The sequence below is a fragment of the Cyprinodon variegatus genome, unplaced genomic scaffold (genome assembly GCF_000732505.1).
Source record: "Cyprinodon variegatus isolate N-32 unplaced genomic scaffold, C_variegatus-1.0 Scaffold146, whole genome shotgun sequence".
Taxonomy (NCBI): domain Eukaryota; kingdom Metazoa; phylum Chordata; class Actinopteri; order Cyprinodontiformes; family Cyprinodontidae; genus Cyprinodon; species Cyprinodon variegatus.
Genome location: NW_015150599.1, coordinates 583,048 through 607,495, shown reverse-complemented (window position 1 = coordinate 607,495; position 24,448 = coordinate 583,048). Strand labels below are relative to the sequence as shown.

The following is a 24,448-nucleotide window of genomic DNA, read 5'->3' as shown; positions in this document are numbered from 1 at the left end:
CCCGGAGAAGGTACAGAAGATATGCTAATATCCTGGAGAGCACAAAGGGAAGCGTGCCGCCCATCATCAACATGCAATCTTCCTACAGAGGAGTCCCTCATTCCAGCTCTTCTTTCCGTCGTACAAACTGCCTCCTTTCTCCCGGTTTTTATTGACAACAGTAAATAGTTTCCAGAAGGCAGCTGAGGGTAATGATTTGGACCGCAGCCTTGGCCTTTTCTTCTTCAGCTCAGGCTGAGGGAGCAGCAGAAGAATGGAAACTATCTGGGCTCAATCTCTTTCTCCTTCACTCCCTGTGGATGCTTCTCTGTTTATCCCCTTTCTCACCTCCTCTGCCTCGCTGCTCGCCTCTAAGAAATGCTTTCCTCCGTTTTTATCATCAACAGCTTAACGCTTTAAATCTGCCTCCTGCTCCTCTGTCTCCGTCACTCCCCTCCTCAGCTGGCTGGCTGATTGTGACTCCACAGCTGTGTGGCTGACATATGCACCAGTCATTAACTAAACCAACACTGAGCCCAGAAACTCACTCATGCACTACAGAATCCTCTATTTCCTCCACTCTTCCCGCTCCGCTCTCTCTGCAGACCTTTGACAGACGCCTCATGCAGATGGGTGGCCTGCTTAAGCAAAGTAAGCAGGAAACTTTCATGAAAAATTTGTGATAAAAATAGCTGAGCTCTTATTTAGTTCTTGGTTCTTAGTTCTAACTTGGCAGGAGTCAGACTTGCCTTAGTAATGCATAGATATTTGATCTCTGTTCATAAAAGCAGAAGCTGCCTGTTGGAGCTTCAGTCCAGGGATTTCCAGCTGATAGAGACACTACTAGCTCTGAGAGAACCTGTCTGCTCCAATGCAGCAGAATCAGCTGGATGTTTCTGAGGCACCTGTCAGCTGTTAGAACCAGGGGGTTCATCTACCTCCTGCAGTTCTGACCTATAACCCCACCTATGGGGAGTCCGTTTCTGGGCCTCATGTATAAACCTGCTGAACGCAGATATTTCCCAGTAAGTCTGATGTTTTTTTTAAACTAAACAGACTTGATTAATATTAAAACAAACAGAATTCACTCACTCTATTTGATTATTTTGTAATAAAAGGAGATTTCACTGGTAAACTTCCACAGATGGGTCTCCATGTCTATGAAATCATTGATGAGATTTGGTTCTAGATGCTAAGCCTCGCTAAAACCGGTTTATTAAAATGTTTTTGCCACAATTAAATATTAAATACCGTTAGGCCAGAAAATGCTAAAAGTATTACTTTCTTGTAACTGTAGAGCAGCCCAGCCAGAGTCCTGATGCTTTGAATGGAGCTGAATATTAGGGTGATGGTAAGGAGGGCCAGCAAGACATGACGAAAGATGTTTGATGTTGATGAAATACAAATAACATCATTTAAGTAAAAAAAAAAGTTAATCTTTTAATTTTAATTTAATGACAAAACTAATTTTAATGCAAATTGATACTTCTTATGCCTTTTTTATTATCTTTTGAGAGATGTCCATCTAATTTTGTGAAATAAATATTTGGCAGAAAGAAAAACAAAATAATTTAAAAAAGCATTTAGACTTCCATTAAGAGCATTTAGAGATACTTATCATTTAGGCTGTAGAGTTTAGGCTACCTACCTAAAGTGCTCAATATTGTTTAGAAGTATACTTATTGCTTCCAAGTACATGGCTTAGAACCTCATCTTTCTTTTGCTCTCAAACTGCCATTAGAACAATCTGCTAATTTAAATAGGTTGAACCAAATTGTTTTGCATGTCTTAACATTTGTAAAGCAACATATAACCTAAAACACACCCTCTTATCACAAATACTAAAAAAAAAAAACAATTACACATGCAATTTGCCGCCTCTTTAGTTGTTGGAATAAGCTCTACCTATTTCTACAAAAACACAAGACACACAAATATAGCTCTTCATTATAGAACCCAAAACATATGAGGGTGTGTACATTTGCAAGTGCTCCACACTATAGGCTCAACATCGGAAGACAGGATGTATTTTTGTTAAACTGCGTTGGGCTGTAACCCATGTAGCTCCTAAGCACCAGATATGTTGGAAGGTCATTATGCTGGATAAACTACTGATAGGACGGATTCTCCTTCCTCTTGCTTTCTCCTTCATTACTGCCACTGCTATTCAGACAACAATGATTGTAGCGCTGTTGACGCATCTCCACATTATTTGCCCAAGTCAGATAGGGCTCCTGCCTGTAAAGGCCTCTTAAAACTACTAACAAACTCCATTAATGGGTCACTAGTCTTGAAACATCAAGTATTCACATATGAAAAATCTTGAGCTGAAGCGTTAAAAAGCAGGTTAACAAACACAAGCTGCACTGTGAGTTAAAAAAAAGAAAGACTGAAAATTAATCATATGGGGAGGGAACATTCTAGTTTCAATTATAGACCAACTTTTTTTTTACTTTAACAGAATTTTTAAATTCTTGTCTTAGTCAACATCTTCCCATCATGTTGCATTGTACCGGTGGGTCTGACCAGAACAGACCCCCCAGCGACTATTGGTCTTCCAGACAGAGTCAGTGTGGTGTAGAATCACCAGCGGTCTGCGTGGCTCAAATGGCTTCAATGTGTTCCTATTGCTACATCAGACAACCCGATTTTTGTTGGGTCCAAATTTGATCCAGTGTTAGTTGGAGTGTCATTCTCCTCAAAGACGCCACGTCATGAAGAACCTCAACAAACTTCTCAGATTTAACCATAAAGCTTTTCTTGTGTTTTAAGCATAACCTCACATCACTGTTACTAACTCACACATTGTTCTGTTTATCATGCAGACTCCATTTTTGCAGGAAAGAGACAAAATTAGAAATATTTTCTGGTGTTACTGGAAATAACATAACCTGCAGCTTTTGCTCTGCTTTTTACAGAAACATGTAGAGAATGTGACTTCATCAGGTGGAAAAACTAATCCTCTGCTGACAAAAACGCTCGATGGTTGGAGCTTTAACTCAGTATTTCATGACCTTGCTCTCTGCAAAGAAGCGTAACCATGGAGATTTGTTAGAGGATAAGAGAGAGCAAACATTCTAGCGCAATGAGTTACGGCCACTCAGCTTTAAAGAAGCCAACTTCACATAGTCTTGCTACATTGCTCTCCCTGTATAGGAGGGGAGAAAACCACAGTAAGCCTCTTCATGCTCCAGAAAGCCTGTTAAAGACGGTTCCTAAGTGCACATGCTCTCCATCTCTGCTTTTCTATCAAAACAGGAGTGAAAGTCAGAGCAAACATGTTAAAAATAGGAGCGTGTTTGTGTTTGACAGCTGGTTTTAAAGTGCGCCTGCTCCCCACCAGCAAGGAAGCACATAGAAAAAAAAGGGCTGGGATAATTGCTGTTATCCACAACCGATTGGGATGTCAATAAAGTTATTTAGAGCGTGGCATTACACCCCCTGCTGACAGGGAGAGGATGAGGGAGAAAAAAAAGAGAGAGCAGATAGAGGAGGAAACGAAGAAAAGAGGCAGAATAAAGTGACAAAAACAACTCTGAGGTTAAAAAAGAGAATAAATAGAAGCCAGCGAGGAAGAGGACATCGAGTTGGTTCCCCTGCATAACAACAATAACAAGGAGGTCATGTAACAACTGAAAAAGCATCCAACAAGGACGATATAAGACAGTGAGGTCACTACTATCTATATCATTTCTAAAAATAAAGTAAAATTAAATAATAATGAATATTTTTACTTAATGATTTAATTAAATTGGTATTTTTTCCCAACAGGCAAATATGATATTATATAACTCAACTTTTTACATAAATATTATGAATATAGATGTTATTTCGGGTTAATTCTTCATATCACTCAGTAAAAACAATGAATCTGCCCTTGAAGTGTTTCTTAATTTCTGTTTTTTTTACTCCTGATTACTGGAAATGCCTCCTATTGAATACATCCGTTTCAGGAGCTCAGTGGGCGAATATAAGGACCCCATACAAGGTCTATTAATGTTTGAACCCAAGGTGAACACGAAGAGGGACGTAGGGAGCTCCTCCTCTCTTTGGAGATTAAAAATACTGTATTTACAGATTTGTAGCTGGATTTATATTTTTTGCTGAATAAAGAGCAGATTTCTCATAAAAAGCTGCATGAATCTCACTTCTCTGCTCCTTCATGTTTAAGTTGCCTGTCTGTACTGACATCAGCCCCTTTATCATCGCAGGCAGGTGAACTGAGCGTGCCCAGAGTGACCCTGGCCCTGCTGTAAACACATAGTTTACTGTTGGTGGCCAGACAGTTTCTTGGCTCCGCTCTTTGCTCTGAGGGGCCCTCAGCAGCCTCTGCAAACACACAGCTGTGTGGAAAAACTCAGAGCTGAATAGGAGCGACGCCATTTTGGAAATCCACCTGTGAGCCTAGCAGGAAATTAACCCAAAGGATAAAACATTGGTGTGAAGATGGAAAAAAAAGCCCTCCAGTTTTTTAATGCTATTATTTGTTTTTCTTCCAACTGAACAAATGTAGACAAGTTAAAGGACGTCGCTGAGAGACATCGTGCAGCTGCAATAAAGGATGGATGCTGGAGGTGTTATTCTGTGTGGAGGCGGCCGCATCAGCCAGCTAACGATGCCCAAAAAGCTCAGGCGGATCACGATGTGATGTGGGGCCTGTTCTGAGGAGCAGCTGCAGCTGGTGGTACCATCATCCACCCCTTGAGTCACATTAGTCCTGACACTCATACTAACTGAATCCTGCTTGGTCACCACCTTCATGTGAGGAGGACAGAGGCTGTTCTAATGCAGTCAACCCACTGTGGAAAAACCTCCATGATGATGCAAACAAACAAAACAAAAAAAGATTGCACGAGAAAAAGAAATCATACATCATCTCAGTCCAGCAGCAAACCAAACAAAAGTATACTCAAAAAGTCTGTTTCTCAATAAAAAAAAGAATGAAAGTCACATATTTTACAGATTTAATTAACATATTTTAATAGGAATAATTCACTAGTGTCTCATAATATTTGACAATAACTTTATAATAATGAGGGAAGGATTTAAACGGAGAAATGCTGTATTCTGGTCTACAGTTGACCACCAGACAGTCCCTGATGTCCAAACAAGGAGTCTCAGAATGTTGCACACTGTGTTCACGCAGTCGAAAAGAAAATTAGGTGAAAGGAGAATATTAATTGAATCCAAAGTCCATCCAAAGGGCATTATCATCTCCCAGTCTTGATACACTTGCCTGTGCTTTTCCAGAGCTTTTAGTCTACTTCATGTGGTTAAAAAGGTTCTATTCGATTCAACCCAACCCTGGCTGGATTAAATAGACTCAACTTTATTTATCCCTTGAGATTGATTCCTTAGGAAAATTCTGGTTCAAGTAGCTTATATACGTAGTGTACAAAGGGCAGACTTAAAGCAAGACGCCATTAAAGATAAAAATTCAACAGACAATATTAAGAATGATTAAAAGAGCACAAAAAGTTTTAATCATCTGGAATATGTTTCCTTTAGATATAAAAATATCTGCACAGTAAACAGCTAAGGAAAGCCTACACAGTAATTGACTTGGATTATTGCTCTTGCAGTGTGGAAATGTACTGACCATATAAATAAATGAGAATTATACAGACTGCAAAGCAGTTGGCATGTGTCATTGCACATGAGTGATTATAGGTTATGTTTTGCACAAGATGTCAAAGGTGGGGGGTGCTGACCCTTGCCCCTCTTCCTATCACCTCTTCTTTCCCCAAAGTGAGGAGTTGTACTGCTTGATCACTTGAGGAACAGAGGAGTTCAGCAAGGGAGGATCTCCACTGAATTCCACTTTTTCCACTTCAATGACTGTCATAGAGCAACTACTATCTGATATATTGTTATTGCTAAGATACAGCTATACAGGTGTGGGATCTTTAATGTTGTTCTGTGTTAAATAATAAATGGAGTCTAAATAACAACATGTTCCGGAAGCGGTTGTTCAAGCTGATGAACCGTGTTTCTGTCCCAGTGGGACGAAGTCTTTCATTATGGAGAACAATTGAAAAGTTGCGATGTTACACACAAAGCTTTTCTCTGCCCGTCATCTCCCTACAACTCATTATCCATGCTCCAGTTTTCTCTGTTCATTTCTCCTTTTTCTTTTTTGTCACGGTCCTGAACGAGCTCTGCTCACGCTCCACCATTCTGTTTCATCTGGAGCGGAGCTGCATTACAGAAACAAAAAGCATAATGGAAATGTTGTTTCATTTCACCCAAAAAAAGAAGGAAAGAGGGAGAGTTCCGCTGCACATTTGGATAAAGCAGACAGAGGATGTTTTATGTAGTTTCAAAGTCAATCGATCACCAAAAGGCCTTTGGTCGCAGGCCAAAGCACAGCAGATCTGCAGAGCAGGGGGGAAGAAAGAGATATGCTGTAAAATCTAAGAGGACAAGGGCATCCTGGAGCCCCAGCGGGTTCCCACCAAAGGGCTGACTCCACACACTTGTCACACATCATCCGTCAAACTCACGGGCATGGCAAAGTGAGAGTGACGCCGTGCACGCGCCCAACACGTACGCTGCGGCGTGCAAACACACAATCAGAGTATAGGAGTCTTCTAAAAGAGGTTTTCCTAAACCTCAAGAGGGAGGTGTTGAGCTGCCAGGTGGGGCTGCAATGTTTTACAGCAAATCTCATTTATGGGTCAATTAAAAATAAAAATCACCATAACAACCTCAATGAAAGACGATATCAAGCAGAGGGCTGGAAGCTGAGAGAGACTGTTTCTAACGATGGGATCAGAGGAATAAACAGGAGAAACAGAAGAGAATGGACTGAAGAGATAAATAAAAGATTAGAAGCAGGAAGAATATCTGTTATTTATTTCAACCTTTTTAATCAAAATATAAATACTCCATGTATCCCCTAATAGGTGTGAATATTCTGTATATATGCAAATATTTGAAAATCTAAGGAACAAGTAATGGGGAAAAAAACAACTGACTAAAAAACTTGTTTCAGTTGATTTAAGGGACCTTAAATTATTATTTGAAAACTTACTGATTCCTAGGGATATCAGCATCACATTGCAAATAGTTTAATTTCTCTTTTTAATCTTCAAAATGGTAAAATCAAGAATACATGCTGCACAAGTTAAAAGTATTCATGTTGATCTGAGTAAAATAGCCACCAGCTATTGTGCCTCTTTAATAAGAGAAACTAAAAAAGCTCTCTGAGACCTTGCAAACCTCTGCCATGCAAAAACTTCTTCCCCATATTGTGACTTACCCTATAGCTAAAACTCGCACATCATCTGGATCTTTACGAAATCCTAATGAATTGTTCCTTGGCACAAGGTGTGCATCTGGTAAAGAATCCATTTAAAAACGTTCATAACTTTTCAATTGATCCTTCTTTAAAATAAATTCATAAGTTCCGCACAGGGTGAGCCTGCAGCCTCTGGTGTCTGTTCTGTTCAATTCACTCTAACTTCTTCTGTGAACAGCAGAACAAGACATTGAGAGAGGCATGGCTCCCCTTTCTTGTGTTTTTTTTATTTTTGTCTTTTTGAGTCCAATGCTGTAGCAGTCAATACTCACTGCTGCCACCCTCTGGTTTAGTGGGGAACTGATACTAAATAAACACCTAATAATGTTAAAGAACCATGTAAAAATACAGATTATTATCTGTATCATCACCAAAATTTAATGAAGTGTTCCTTGGCATCAGGTGCATCTCTCGTAAAAATTTCATTAAAAACCGTTCAGGTAATCTTGCTAAAGGATAAACAAACACATCCGAAAAGCATAATCTTGCTGGCAAAGGTAATAACTAAAAAGTTTAAAATAATTGGAGCAATCCACTTTAAGTTTTAGCAGCACATTTTTACCTGATAGAAACTACAGGGGGCGCTGTGGTTCTGATCGTAACAAATATTAGATTTCTGGGGCTGCGAACCTCATGGTTCTGACTGAAGGACCAACTCTAATTTAAAACCAGCACCAGAAAAAAACAATTTTGATTATTGGAACACAGGAAAACATACAAGCTAGTTAGCTGCTGATCAGCCAGCTGCTACTGGCAGGTAGAAAAGTTGGAAAGAAAGCAATAAAGATGACGGATGTCTACATGATGCGGCTCCTGAGGATGCTGCTCATTTGATCAAACGGTGATAAAAGTTTTTTGTTAAAGTTAATAATCTGTTTGCAGGCTCAAAAAATCTCAAAAAAACAGCAATTTACTTTTGAGCCTGGAAACATCTGCCTGTCTGTGCAGAGGGGAATAAGTGAGGCAGTAAAAACTTCAGTCAGGGGACTTTTTAACGAGCCCACCGCACACACCCAAAGGCTCTGGGAGTAAATTTCACACACCCGCTCAGGTGTGTGTGTTGCTTTAGCTCTGTGCGTCTCAGTTTGGAAATGTGACGGCTGTCGTAGGTCTCCAGGCAATGCAGGGACTCTTCATCTTCCTCATGCCGTCAGATCCTATAGAGCTGACACCCAGAAAGACAGCTGTTCGCTGCTAGCAGAGCTCATTCTGCACGTCTCTCCCTTCGATGCATTAACACACATAACAAGAAGCTCTGCAGCTCAGGTTGGTTTAGATTGACCCTTCTAAAACAACCACTCTGCACATGATTTCTTTTCAAGAAACTTTCTTTTTGTTTCAGGTTTCCCAATTCAGTCCCAGACCTGCATGTAAATGCAGCCATCCTGAATGAATATCCGGTTTTCTTCTGCTATCTACAGCTTCAAAGAGACACCTCTGCTTTTACACAAAATGCGCCTAAATGAAAGTCATTGGAAATCCCTGCTATTCTCAATGAGGTTTACAGCAAGGCGCTGTGAGGAGCGTCGGCTTTAAGAGGATGAAGGTGGAGCAGGAGGAGGGAGGAAGGATGCTCAGCTAGATTGGCAGTGAGAGGCTTATTAAGACGACGGCAGGAAACAAGGGACAGAAACGTGTGCACCATTAGTTACAGACTCATGCTTCATTATGTTTTCATTCATCCTATTGTGGTTTTGCATGCCTGTAAATGCACCGCCTCCTCTTCCGCTCCTGCTGGAAAGGTGCCCCACATTGTACATAAGACAAACCAACCATAAAGATAGAGACATCATCCAGACCTTATCCCAGATAAATGTACATCTGCCTCTGCGTCTTTATCAGGGTGCTTCCTCCAAACAGCTCACACCCTAAATCAACACCTCCTCTTATCTCAGGACCTCTATCTCCTGCAAGATTCTTTCTCCGACCTTGTATCTGTGTGTCAACAACTGGATGTGCTGCCCTGAACAGATGGCTGCTGCAGGAGGCATGACAGCCACAGAGCACCACAGGAGTCCTCCCTGCAGCTTTGGAAATTTCCTTGGAAGCACACGGTCATTTTGAATCCATCAAAGCAGACAGGAAATCAGGAAGGGCTCCAAGTGTAATTAAATTTTCTTCGATTAGAAATAGAGCTTGAAAATGCAATTATGTGTTACAAAACACCCAACGCCGCTCCTCTTACCTTGAAACGCTGAGAGATGGATGAATAGATGGATGGAGCAACCTCCTTTATGCTCAAGGATGTACATCAAGATATATATATATTTTTTTATCTTAGGCAACTGATTTAAGATTAACTGTTTTCTGATCTGTTTCTAAAAGGGATCAAGTCATTCTAGTCTCATTCTACCAGCTGCAAACATGGACGAATGAAGGTTTATGCTTCGACAGCAGCTCCAGCTCAGGCCGATGCGATGGAGGGCTGCTCTGAACATCACTCCTAAAATGTTATTTCAGATTCTCAGTAGAAATGAGGTCTGGGCTTTGACTAGGCCATTCGAACATAAAAACATGCTTCGATCTCAACCATCCCAAAAGAAAAAGATTATTCCTGTCAACTAACAAAAAAAAGGAAAAAAAAAAACAGAATCAAAATATGATTAATAAATTGAGATAGAAGCAAACAAACAGTCATCCTGAACCAGCAAGTTTAAAACATTTTTTTTTAAAGATGCTGTTGCTTTAGCATAGAATAGAATAGATTGTCCCACAATGGGAAAATTGTGATGTTTACAGCAGAAAAGGTTAAAGTAGAAGTGGTCACACAATGTGCACCTTAGGAAAAGCTTTTAAAAATAACAGATAGAAAATAAAACAGAGTATTGTAACTATGGAGTATTGTACTGAATAGTGTTTTCACACTATAATACTCTGTATCTGGAGAATAAAAACAATAACAGCTGTGGACGTTTTTACAGGAATGGATATGTGGGAAATAGCAGCAACACCAGAGATGTACAAAAAAAAAAAAAAAAAAAAAAAACACAGTAGCATGTTATTTCACTGACTGAGACAGAAACTGAGCAAAAATCAGCATGAATGTACAGTAACAACTTATTGTCATCTTACAGCTGTTGGGAGGAAGGATCTGTGACATTGCTCCCTGGTGCATTTAGGATGCAGCAGTCTGTCACTGAAGGAGCTCTACAATTATGGATCAGCTTCATGCATGGGGTGGGAAACATTATCCAACAGAGAGGTTAATATATTTAGGATACTTTTTTCCCCCGCCTCCTGCACTGAAAACGCTCTAAAAACAGTGGAGTTGGTTGTGGACTTCAGAAAGAGTGCAGCCCCAGCTGCCCCCATCACCCTCTGTGACTCCACCATTGACACTGTGGAGTCTTTCCGCTTCCTGGGAACTATCATCTCCCAGGACCTAAAGTGGGAGCTGAACATCAACTCCCTCACCAAAAAAGCCCAACAGAGGATGTACTTCCTGCGGCAGCTGAAGAAATTCAACCTGCCCAGGACAATGATGGTGCAGTTCTACTCCTCCATCATTGAGTCCATCCTCACTTCCTCCATCACCATCTTGCCACCGCTAAGGACAAGAGCAGACTGCAGCAGGTCATCCGGTCTGCAGAGAAGTTGATTGGCTTCAATCTCTCCAGGAGCTGCACGCCTCCAGGACTCTGAGGCGTGCAGAGAAGATTGTGGCTGATCCCTCGCACCCCAGTCACAGATTATTTCAGACACTTCCCTCTGGCAGGAGGCTGCGGTTCATCAGGACCAGAACCTCCCGTCACAAAAACATTTTTTTCCCATCTGCTACCGGCCTTATCAACAAGGCCAAGAGCCGCCCGTGACACTGGACAATGTTTCTCTCCCCCATTCAGGATTTCTGCGTGACATTAACGCACAGTCTACTGTGTGTATATAGCTTCTGTGTATATATATATATATATATATATATTTATATATATATATTCTATCTTATTTTGTTTTTTGTCTGCACCAACAACACCAAGTCAAATTCCTTGTAAGTGCAAACCTACTTGGCAATAAACTTGATTCTGATTCTGAGTCCAGAGGACATCCAATCACAGAGTTGGCCTTCCTGATCAGCTTATTCAGCCGTTTTCTCTCAGCTAGAGATAAGCCACTTCTCCAACAGACAGCTCCACAGAAGATGGTTGATGCCACATAGAAGGTCTTTAGGAGCGCTCCATGCACCCCAAAAGACTTCGGTCTCCTCAGCATGAAGATTCTGCTCTGACCTTTCTTGTAGAGAGCCTCAGTGTTCAGTCTAGTCCAGTTTAACACAGCATGATGCTGCCACCATTATGCTGGGTTACTGAGATGATCCGTGTTAGACTCTATGCCTCCGTCTCTGCGTTTGAGTCCTCTACAAACCTCTACTCAGCTTGACATCAGGAAGGAGAACTCAAAGAATCGTATGTATTTACTGTCATGCATGAGGAAGAGGTTATATGGGAGGTCATGTTTATATGACACCTCAGCAAGATTAGTGCTTTGTCACTGATAACAAATAGAGCCAAAGGCGCGCTTAGAACCAGGAACATGTTCTAGGTCTCTCCAATGGGCTCCTCCCAGAGGATCAAGGAGAAATACACCATATACCACCCCAGCTGACTTCCTCTGACATGGAGATGATGCAGCTCCTCACCCATCAGTGCCTCGCCAGCCAACGATGCATATTTCATCCTCTTATATCGGGGACGTCGTTGTTTTATTCATGATCTCATAACCAATGCAGAGGGTTTATATTCCGACAGACAAGTTGATCAAAAGCTTAGCTCAGATGCTCTGCATTTTCTCCAGTTGTAAAGCGGAGCAGCGCCCACCTTGCTGACGATAAGGACCCAATCTGTCTCATTACCTCGTCTACCATCCCGCCATCAATCGTGGACAGACACCAAGACAGCTAATGTCCTCCGCTTGAGGCAGACACTGACCTTCCTGGATGAGATAGGCATCGGATTCAGAGGAGATCTTCTCGACAAGGTTTCACAAAGTCTGAACAAGAGCTGAACCTAAAGGCTGGACAATCAGTGTTTACTTTGGACGCTCACCTTTTTACCCTCTGCAGAAAGTGCTGGTTCTTTGCTGGAACGGCATACAATAAGATATTTAAACAATGATTATTCATTGAAGATTGAGAATAACAATGAAATGAATGAGAGTGTCTGATCAAATATATGTTTTTGACATGAAAGAATATGGTGAAGGGTAAAAAGAAGGCCTGGTGGATCGAACTCTGTACCAGACGTTGATGTAAAACACAACTATTTAGTGTTTACTGTAATTAAATGAAAAGGCATTGAGTAAATGAACTGCAGCTAAAATCACCTACCAGACATCACTTTTTTTGAAATGAAAGCAAACACCATTTACAGCTGCTTTATGATCAATTATAGATAAGTAACTTTATTACAGCTGAAACTGAGCTTCATAATGCAGAGCACTGACAGAAACAAGAGAGCGGAACAACGTGACAAAACAGGAACTTCACCTTTCCAGATTTTTATCAGCAGCTTTAATATTTATGAAAGCTGTAGTTTTTAAATATTAAAGGGAGGGTATCAGTCAGAACACAATACAGTTATAAGACTGAATGCAAAGCACTTTCAATTATCCGTACTCGTAATTGGTGCACATTTGACTTCAGTGGAAGTGCTCAAGTGCCAGGCTCAGAGGAAATTGCCTCCATTCACAATAAAAATCTCTGCTGGATGATTAGGGGACAGGCTTTGGCTAAGACTGATTGCCGTGGCCTTTCAAGTGCTATTCTGGCTCTGCTGAGTGTGCCTTCCACTCAGCATCGATCTATCGACCCTCCTGGTCCAGTAAAAACCCGTCTTGGACCAAAAGGTGAATCACACACACACACACACAAACCTACAGACTCTGACTAACAAGCATGTTGATTTCTGGTGACATGATTGATGCAGATCCTCTGAGTTCTCCTTGCGTCAACAATGACCAGCCTTTCTCAGCACGGTCCACCTGAGACATGCACCAACCCCACTTCTAACACACACATATGGCCACAATTGAATCCACAATATTTTATTTGTACAAAGATAAAAAACAAAGTCATGTTCTGTCAAAATAAAATGTTTTACTGCAGCTGGAATGAGTTAATTACTTCATGTTTCTTCTTTTTGTTTAAATAATCAGAGGACCACCTTGGTCTCAATGCTCTATCTCTCAAATTTAGAAGAGATCAACCTAATTTATTCAGAAAATAAGTCAGGCCGCCCTGCTGTAGGAGCCGTCATCTGGTGTCTATCTTAGCTTTTTTTTAAATGAAGAATTAAAGAAAAATAAACAATTGACACATAAATACTTCCATAGGTCAGCTAAAAACATTTTCACACAGATCAAATTATATTTTTTTACAAAAATTTAGACACCCTTGAAATAAAAGTACATGTGTAAAAATCAAACCAAATGAAAGGATTTAATTAAACTTGTCAAACCGATACTTAATAGTAAAAAACAAACTTCCTGATATTTCATAAACCAAAATATTATAAGTTAAACATGATGGGGGTTCCATCATGCTGTGGGATCACTTTAATAGCTCTCAATACGGAAGAGACTGGAATGATCAAAGGTATGAAGAAACAAGATGATATTAAAATGAAAGCTACTGTCTGGTTTGGGAAAGAGTATTATGGGGAGAATTTTAAACATTTTTACAGAGGAAGTGACATCAATGAACAGCTTCGGCATGGCAGCAGCAAGCTACGATCTACAATTAAATACAAAACAAGGACCTTTAGAAAATATCCTCAATTAGACTGGTTGAAGGAAAGAAAAGAGGAGGACATTCAGCTCCTTGTGGCTTCAGTTCATGTTGAACCGGAGGTCAATACTTTAAACCATGGCCTTCACATGAAGCATCTCCTCATCTCTGTTGGGAGAGGAGATCAGCAGAATGCATCTAAAACATTCAGATGAAAACCCAAAGGCTTTGATGTTCTTTCTACCTCAGCATCATTAACAGCTAATTATTGGTTTTCTGTAGCACGGTTCTTTTCTCAGCCAGTAGTTCCCCGGTTGTCTGTCTTTGACCCTGCCTATAACCAGGCGGGAACACAGGCAGGCCAGAACTTTTTATCATCACGTTCTTCCCTTTTCATTCCAGTCGCTTATTTAAAAAGAAAGATGTTGGAACAAAGACGTTAGCATCCTTAGATCAAAGGGAGACAACATCCGTCCTTCAAGCCCTCAGCACCTGTCTCCTCCCGTTTCCATCTCTCCCTGCTGACCTTTGTTTGACTGCACACCTAAACACACAGTTTCATGACTTGTTGGTGAAACTTTCCTTCACCCAGACATGCTACTCCTGACCAAGCAGGTATTCTTCAAACAGAATTTCACTTATTTGACAATACTGCAAAGTATCTCAGTGATAATCAGCGACAGACACGCACAGTGGCAGCTCATGCATGGCTCTGATTTCACATTTGCATCTGGTGATGCGTAGAAAGGCTTCAAACAGAGGTTTTCACATCTTAAAGGTTAAAACCGTTTCCTTCCTCCTCACAGTTTGTGTTGATCTGTTAAACCCCACTGAAACAGGCTGTAAATAAACATTTAAACTAAAACTCAAAATGTAATTGTATTTTCAAGGCTTTGTATTTGGCGTTGATCCAAATGCATGATACCATATCTAGCTGAACTAGATCATAGAAGCATAAACAGGCACCTTTCATGGCGCCTTTCATCTTAGCGCTTACGTTACTAATAGTGACTGCAGCGAGCGGAGACACCACTCAGAACAATGCTCTGACTCAGTGCCACCCAAACCTCCGAAGAACCTCTCCATCACGACGCTCGTTGTGCAGCGGACTTATCGGGCTGCTCTTGAATAGGACGTTCTAATAGAATTATGAGAGGATGAAAGGAGAGGAGAATAGCAGAGATGTTTCCGTTGAGAGACGATTCATTTCCAAAGGCAGAAAAAGCTCTTGCAGACATAAGCTGCAGTTGTTGCATCGGCTCAGCTCAGCAAGGCCTCGGCTGGCTCTGACAGCAGAATGGAAGGACCCAGAACCCAGAAGTAGGAAAAAAATCAAGTTCTACACATAGAAAAAATACTTTCATCCTTAAAAGATAGAAATCAACATTCATCCCCAGAGCTCCGGTAGGCTGGATGTGGCTGATCGACAAAGAACATCACAACCGAGGCTAATCGGGTCAGCAGCGTGACCCATTGAGCTTCATTAAGCACAGGCTGCACTCAGCCTTTGTTGCAAAAAAAAGAACGGGGCCATTCAAAGAGCATAACCTCTGTCCTTTAAATAAAGTTGTAAAAAATGTGCTTTGAGCAACATCATGCTAAAAACTTATCAGAATTATATTCTTCAAACAGAACAATATATCCAGAAACCGTGAGGAGGATAAATTCTCCTCCCTGCAGGTTTAGACCACTGTCTGTCTGGACGGAGATTTCCTGCAGCTCTTTGGATCAGAACTTTATGTTCTCCTCTTTGCTCCATCAACAGTGTTTCAAGCGTCAATAATCTTAGCAAATTCGGAAAAACTGGTAAAATATCAACTACTTTGAGATGCTTTTAATGAAGGAGCTGGGGGAACCGGACATAGGAAAATGTAAATAAATGTCAGAATCCAAGATGGCTGGAATGATAGAAATTTATATGCTCATTCAATTAAAAAAAAAACAATAAAAAAAAAACAAAAGAAAACAGACAACTGACCCTTAACTGGTTTGACCAAATCCATGCAACACATAATAATACACTGTGCATATGGAGATTCTTAAAATTTTCCACATGTAAACCTGTTAACACCATAATTTACACTTTATTTTATCGAGGTTTTAACATTTTGAACTCAATGCATCACCTGGACATGGAGAGGATGGACCACCTGCTGACCTACCAAACATGGACGTCACTCTAGACTCTAGACCAAGAATGGAGAAGCATAGCATTAATCAGAGAAGGAGCTAATAAGCCAACGGTGACTCTAGAGGAACTGCAGTTGCATGCATGAAAAATAAAAACCCAACATAACAGTTAATTGTGAGAAAAAGTTAGAAAATCTGCAAAGAAAACTTTAAAGCGCTAAATCTATGCAGAAGTGCACATGTTATTCCTTCAGTGAACTAAGCCTCAGCTGTTGTTCTACTTAAGTCATAAAAGAAGAGGCTAGTTCTAGTTTCTAAGAAAGCTCCAACAAAATACTTCTTGGATCAGGTGGATCTACCACATCATGTGGGCCACCAATGCTCTGTGTATCCCAAAGCCTTCCCTGCTGGAACCACATCCACACATCATCCCTGCTCTGGAAACCAGTCAGTCTTCATCAACAAACTCCCAGTAATGGAGAAGATCAGTGATCCCAGACTGGGCTACATGTGGAAGCCACCAGATTGCTCCTGTTTGGGGCTGAAGTCCTTCCCTGTCCTCGTCTTGTCTTTCATGTGGGCTGCATTAGTGACAGCAGGGTAATGAAAGCTGCCATTAATGCCTGGCCATTTCCTTCGCCCTCATCATCAGGCCCACGGGGGCAAGGCTGGGGGGGCGGAGGGGGTGGAAAGCATTCAGCTAATGGATTCTCCTCATTTCCCGAGGCTTTGGACTTAAAAGAAAGAAAAGCATCCAAGAGTCAGTGCTGGTGATTTGTTATCAGACTGGTTTCACACTGAAGCATCTCCTTCAGTGTGTAAATGAAAAGTTAATGAATGATTTATTAAATGGAAGTGGAATTAAAGACTTTTAAAACATTAGAAAAAAATCCTCCACTATACCTTTAGTGTGTATAATTGATGCTGGCAAACAGACTTTATGTGCAAGTTCTGGAATTTTAAGGAATCAGATGCATAAAGAATACAAAAAAATTGTCATAAATATAAAAGAACAAAGTCATGCAGAGTTTTATTAACATAAAACTTAGAAAACCAATCCTTACAATGAGAACAAAATATGCTAGAACAGAGTAACAATCATCCACTGTTACTGTTTACTGTAGGTTTACCTGATTTTGGAATAGTCCAAATTACTGACAGAGGACAGAGTAGTCAGAGATTTTACTCAAGTAGGAGTAGCGATACTTTACAAGAATATTACTTAAGTAAAAGTAAAAGTACAGCACAGTAATCCTAATCCTAAAAGTACTTTTTTTCTAATTTTCACACACCTAAATGTAAGTACTACCGACCCCTGCCAAATATGAGTTTGCTTATATGAAGCAAAAAAACACAAAAAACAAACACAAATATTTCTAAATATTTAAATGAAAAAAAAAGCAAAATAAAGTCTTTTTCTTTGTATGTTAATCCTTGGCTATTTAGTTTCAGTGACCATCCTTATACTCTGGCTTTATATTTATCGAAAGGTTTGGATTTATACATCCTCTGTTGACTTAAATACACACTTTAAATTCATTATCCAGATGACTTAAAAATAATCAGAACTGAAATATGCATGCTTCTTTTAGAGGTTATTACCTCATTCAAAAAAAGGATAAGAAAAATTCCTTAAATAAGTGGCGATGGGTGCAGTAGAAATACTAGCTGCTTTAATGTTCTCAATAGAAACAATAACCATAGTGGTTTTTATTGTGTAAATATTGGCGTTCCAGATGAAGGAAGCTCGTCAGAAAAACACTGCTGTTCTTCTACTGCTATCAGCAGGAGATTATTTCAGTTTTTATTCAGAACAATTCTGCTGGACTGAGAGGTTTCACTTACGTTTTGCTGTGTGGGTTTGATTAAAACACAGCCACATGATAAAAATGCTAATTAATGCATTTTCTTTGGAATAATTCCAAGTATATTAAATATTAAATAAACCATTAAGAGGTAATGAGGAATATTTTGGCCTCACCTGCGGTGCCTCGTCAGAAATGACTGACAGCCAGGCCGAGAGGAGCTGAACCGCCCTTTTTTCTCCCTTTTATTTCCAAGTCACATGCTTTACCACAGAAAAAAATAGCAAGGGGCTTTTTATATCTTGGCCCCGCTGTGCACAATTTAATTTAACTATGCCTCAACTTGTGAGTTTCTTTAATCAATTCTAGCTTAAAATTACCCACTATCCACCACTGCGCCACTCCCCGGCATTAAACCCATTTCTTTGTTGCGCTACTCTGAACACGGGCTGCAAACTGCGTGAGTAATTAGTAATGCAACCCCCTTCAAATTCTTTCATGTCTGGATTCAAATTTATTGCCAAGACAATTAGTCTAATTACACTGTTTGCTGGCTGGCGGAGAGGGTGGTGACATGCCAGTCTGACACGTTCCAACTCGCAGTGACACCGTTTTTGCTCAAAGTCAGACTGTTGCAAAAACAAAAAAAATAAAGAAAATAATAGTTGCGTAGAAATATAATCTGGCTTCACGGTGGGTGACTTTAAACGTCTCATTTACTGCAAGCAAATCTGTGCAGATTACAGAGCATACGTCAAAGCCACAGTGATGCACGCAGAAGGGGAGACAGGAGTTACTAGTGAGTGCTGCGCGGGATTCAGGACAGACCAGAGAAAGCCAGAGGCACCATGGAGACACTGAATGCTTAGAAAATTATAAATCACAGAAGCTCTTAGGTGGAGATCTGGAGGAAATTTAAGGAGAAAAGGGGAATGAGCAACTGGGGTGGACAGGAGGAAGCTGCTGTGGTGTCCTGGAATCTCAGGGCTGCTTCTCCTAAATTGTTGGGTGGAGATCATGGTGGCTGTTGATAAGCAGAGAGCAAACAGTCCTCTGCGTCTATAAATACATAATAAATGCACTTAAGGAAAAGCCTGGAGCCATGGAAGTCCTCGAGAAAGGTGCAGAGGAAGGAAGGAATCTGAAGAAATAATCAGAGGAACAGGGGTGTAAAAGTTCTCCTGGTGCTTCAGTCAACACGTTTACAAGGAACACTCTGAGAGGATCTCAGTAGCATCGTGTTTTATCGCCAGTAAACAGCAAGAAAGGAGACATTTTACGCCTTCGACCTCAGAGGAACCACCGCTGTTTCATTCTAACCCTCACAAACACCAGAGGAAAATGATGGGATGGAAGCTGCTGGAAGCTACAATCCAAAACTCACCTTGTTAAGAATTTATAAGGAGCTGCTGGAAGGTTTTATGGAGGGGGGAAAAACATGCTTTATGAGAGGAGAAACAATAAAGGGCAAATGAAAATTTTCCAGAGCTGTGAGACCAACACTCACATTATAACGGGAGAAAATGACAGAGCTGGGGTTGTTAGGAAGAGCTGCCAGGCCAAAGGATGGATGGATGAAAACAGAGCGATGATTGGAACAAAAGAGTGAAAGAAAACAGGAAACAGTAAAAAAGATGAAGAACGAGGAGAGGAAGCAAAAGAGATATTAGGAGTTAAAGGAGAAGAAGAGATTGTGAGGAGATTTTAGGGTGTTTTGTGAAATGAGAGGGTTCAACTAGCAGATTGACTGAATAAAGGATGCTGGAAATTCCTCAGTCAAATCTGAATTGATTCTTTATATTTGCAGCACCTTGAAAAATAATAAAAATCTGTATTTTGAACATCTCAGCAACCCTGGTTTCAGTCTGTGAAGTTCCAACCGGATATTTGCAGCCCTCTTCAGGCTCCCACTGGCCACGAGGTCACCGCTCTGAGCGACCAAACAACCGCACGCTTTAAAAGCTTTTATTGGGATTTTATACTGCACACCAAAGTGGCGTACAGCTGTAAAGTGGGAGGAAATGTAAAAAGTGTGGTGTGCATTTGTATTTAGCCTTGTTTACTCTGATACTCATTAAGTCCAGAATAGCAAGTTTCTCTCAGAGGTCTTCTAAGGTAACGCCAAACCCTTACATCCAAAAGAGAAGATTATGGCCAAAGCTGGACTTTATTGAAAAGGGGCAGGAAGAAAGCCGTGGTCAACGGATGGAAGAAGACTTGTTTACAGTTTTCCACAAGTTGTGCAAAGCTTGAGACCAATGAGTAAAAAACAAATCTAAAAAACAGCCACGTGAAGCAGAAATCTCTACCTAACCTGTTTATAATGAAGCATGGAGGCGGCAACATCATGCTGTGGGACAGGGAAGCAGGTTAAATGTGAAGTTGATGTGAAGATGGCGCAAAATCAGGAGAATCCTGGAAGAAAATCTGTTAGATGCTGCAAAAGACATGAGACTGGGTTGGAGGTTCAAAATCCAGCAACAGATATGATGGAGGACCTAAATCAGAGCAGATTCAGGGGCTAGAATAATCTCGTCAAACATCAGATCTCAATCCAATTGAGAATCTGTAAAGATTTGAAAACATTCATGGGTTTAGAATAGTGTTGTTTCTTAGCATTCTTCCTTTCTAAACACTGGAAGGAAGATCTTGAATCCTAGATGTGTGTTATCTAATGTGCACCAGTATTAGTAAAGATAAGGAAAGGAGGAGGAGAGCGCAGTGTCCAGCTGGCAGAGAAGACCCAAACTGCTGCTCGCTCCATCTGTGCTACATGATTCCCAACAAGAAAAGCAAACAGTTAAAGCAAAAATCTTGGAGCAACATGCCAGCTCCTCTCAAGCCTTGACAAAAAGCTGGCCTCCAACCACAGTAATAGCTAATACTGTGGCAGCCTCTAAATATGCATGCGGTTATTAAAAAATAGATTTGCATTTTTGTCTTAACTGGACTTTACCTTAAGTTTTGCATTGATGGATCCTTGAATAAAGCAGAGAATATTGGCTGAGTGCTTTTAATGATTTCCTTCACTCTGCATCACATGCGAAAGCCTCTTTCCTGACTGATAAATTATGAGTTGGAACATTCGGGTTTTCTGCTTGAGTCGTTAATGGAAAGCAAGAGAGACCATGTGGAATAAAAAAGGTGAAAGTCTTGCCCTGCATCAGACTCTGGGTTTGGGTTTTTAACGGCTCGTTACCTTGAAGGACAGGTTGGTCACGCCCCCTCTGAAGGCAGTTGGACGAGAGCAGTGGCTACAAAGCTCATATTTGAGCAAGTGCTGTGTAAACATGATAAATGTGAAACCCCCCAGTCCAGGCCCGACCCGTCGCTGAGTCGACTGAGGATACAGCATCACAGTCAGAGGGAAGACGGACTCCATCGCGCTGTGCTAATCCAAACCATTTTACCAAGCCGCTTTCTCGTCGTGGGGCCTGACAATGCAAGAGTCACTATTTTTCCCTCTGCTGTGTTTTTTTTCTTTCAAACAACAAACCATAATCCTTTGGTGAGCCCGACCATATGGTCTTTTCTTCATCCATATCCCACTGACATTAATAATCTTCCCAGGATTCAAATAATCCCTCTTCTTACAGTTAAATCAGACAGTCGCAGCCAATGCTTGGGATGTAAATACAGTTTTTTTTATCTATGCATCATTTAACTGAACAACATTTGGATTCTCACATTTTTAGGACAATTGCACAAAACAAAAACAACAACAAAAAAGATTCAAAAGATTCTAATGATGAAGCAAGACACTCATGAAGAACAGAGACGGATCAGTGGATTGAAGAAGTATTCATACCCCTGGAGCTTTCTTTTATATTTCCTCTGAGGCTGCAGGATATCAGGGACATATGTTGCTGAATACTGCAGAGACAGCATTAAATATAAATTACCCACGTGTTCCTTCATGCTTCTCTTCCATCTTTACAATGTCCTGACCTCTGTGTGAGAAGGGCGGGTCCAACAGGCCGAATTTACAGGATGAATGTTCACAGCATAAGACCTTTGAAATATAATACCTGACCAAACACTGTAACGTTGGTCCTAATGGTTAGGATTTTGCACATTGCAGCTGCTGGGGAAAAAAAGAAAAAAACTTAGGATATTTAACAACAGAAACATCTCAGGAAATGGAAGATAAAAACTCTCACTGTCTGGTTTAGATACTTTTTAGTGGACTACAACTGCCTTGCCCAGGGGCACGTCAACCTGCACCAGAAGAGGAAGCTGGGAACCTTCCTGTTGAGCCCCTGCTTAATGCTTTCTTCACAGAGGAAGGATGCTGTATCTGAATTCAGGGGCCGCAGCCTTCGAAGGACCAGCTCTGCGTAGGATGGGTCATCCAGGAGCAGCAAAGACAAGCAGGTCAAAAGTGAGCGGCTCTAAATTGGGACCGTCTGTCCTTATTCAACTGTTCCCGCCCATGGACCAAATTTTGATTTCCGAAGTGGAGCGGGACACAAGTACTTTCTAATATAACTAACTTTGCATGTTTAACAGGCAATCACTCAAGAAAAGGCCAATCGGGAGCTTGTGCACGGTCTAAACTCTGTGAAGCAGGCTTCAGCTTGAGCTGCGGTTTTCCGCTTGGTCCTAGTGCTCGAAGAATGTCTCTGTACTGTAGCCTAACATTGTTTTTGGATAGTAAAATGTGCATGGGACCAAGACATCCATGTTCCCTCCCCCACCCAACTGTAACTTTTGTTGCCTAGCAACAATGACAGAATGAGGCATTGATCTGTAAAGCCAAAAGAGCAACAAAAAAAAAGTTACATTTAAATCTTGGTAAACTGAGAAGATATGAGAGAAGATAAAGTGGTGTGATTTAATCAGTCTACACATGCAGCCATCGAAGGATGCAGACCCTAGAATTGGGGCACAAATGTTGAGATTTGTGCAACCTATATACCCCTCTTCTCTTTGGTCCAGCAGGTTTAATGTACCTTATCAATGGAAAACTACCAAACAATGTTGGATATTTTCAACGATAAAAAAAACACTATTGAAAGCTGACTGATGTTGACAAGCTGACTGAGGACAAATATTAGCAAATCCTTTTGAATCTCTTATATCCCCGACTCATATTTTTCATTTTGATTTCTCTCTTTTAATGTAAAGAAAACAAAGTGAATGATCAAAAAATAAGTCAAGCTAGTTGCCCTTGATTATATAATGGTCAAACTACTGTATAACTGCCACCTGCTGGACAGGGGTGTAAAACTTTAAACCGATTTGCAAAACTAGGTCAAATGTGTTGCACCACTGATCCAGAACAGAAGATGGATAAACTGCAGAAAAACATAAATATAGCAAGAATTAAACTAGTCTGAAGATGCTGTTTCTACTACTTTACCTGCACATTGTTACATCTAGTTATGATTCTTAAATGGCGCTAAATGAATAAACGGTGCAAACTGACTGTTTAAACTGGCATGCTTCTCATTTTTTTCCTGGAATCATTTCATGCCCAGACTTAGTTGCTTTTCTAATCTCACTTTCTGATCAGACTCTATTTTCCTCCGTTTAACAAAAACTCTGCTGCAGCTGGGTGGGTGGGGTGGAGCGGGGTATATGAAGCAGAGTGGACTGGGGATGAGCAACTCTGGTTTTTAATCAGGCTTTTGCATGCCTGCAGTGGCGTGGGACAGATGTTTAATGTTCATTTATTCTGAGACGGGACGGTGGAAACGTGATTCCCGGTTCGACCTGCATCTTCAGTCGGCTCGCTGCTGTTTGGCTAATCATGCTCTTAAACAAGTCCTCAAAAACAACAGATTCCCAAACATCTCAGAGGACAGCCAGGAGCAGGAAAGAGTATTTTTAATTGGTAGAAATGAAGGTTTGGCTAGAAAAACAAGACAAATGTTTGGAATAAAAATCATAAATGGATGTTTTCCTACACCTTCAGAAGGAGAAAAGCACCTCCCAGAGGGAACAGATGAAGCCATGGAGACCTGGCAGCTAGTGAAGGTGAAGTTAGAGATAAGAATCGAACATAGGAAAGACTTTCAGCCAGGCTGAAAACCAGAATGAACTTTAAACACAAGAGTTTAAGTGGTGCTAACGACGTGTCAGAGGATGTCGTTCACTGAGTTCTATCTGAACCAAAGTGCTTCATCTCCAGAAATAAAGAATTAAAAAAACCATAACTGAATAAAAAAAATTATTAAAGATAGATTCAAATTAGTGTCACTGCTCACATAAGCAGGTCGCACAGCCGATCAGAGAGTTCATTATGAAACCATGGTGAAAGGTGAATTTGCACCATATTTCATTGGTAGAATGATGTGAGGATTTTAGAAATCTAATTGAAAAAAATTGAAACATTGGTGAAAAACTGTGTCTAACCTTCATTTGCTCATTTTCATTGAATTTTCATTTATTAAAACTTTTCTCAGGTTAAATTTATTTCTGTGACCATTTTGGGTTTTTCTTTCACTAAACGAGGTCGCTTCTTTGTCCATATATGGTAGTGTGATCCTGTTTTAGAAGAACCAATGGGCTTCA

The 24,448-nt window shown here is 40.7% G+C and overlaps 1 protein-coding gene across 1 annotated transcript in view; it reads right to left on the bottom strand.

The window, feature by feature from the left end:
* Nucleotides 1-24,448, bottom strand: part of LOC107086263 (extracellular serine/threonine protein kinase FAM20C-like) — a 56,795-nt gene that overhangs the window by 11,204 nt on the left and 21,143 nt on the right. The window lies entirely within an intron of this gene.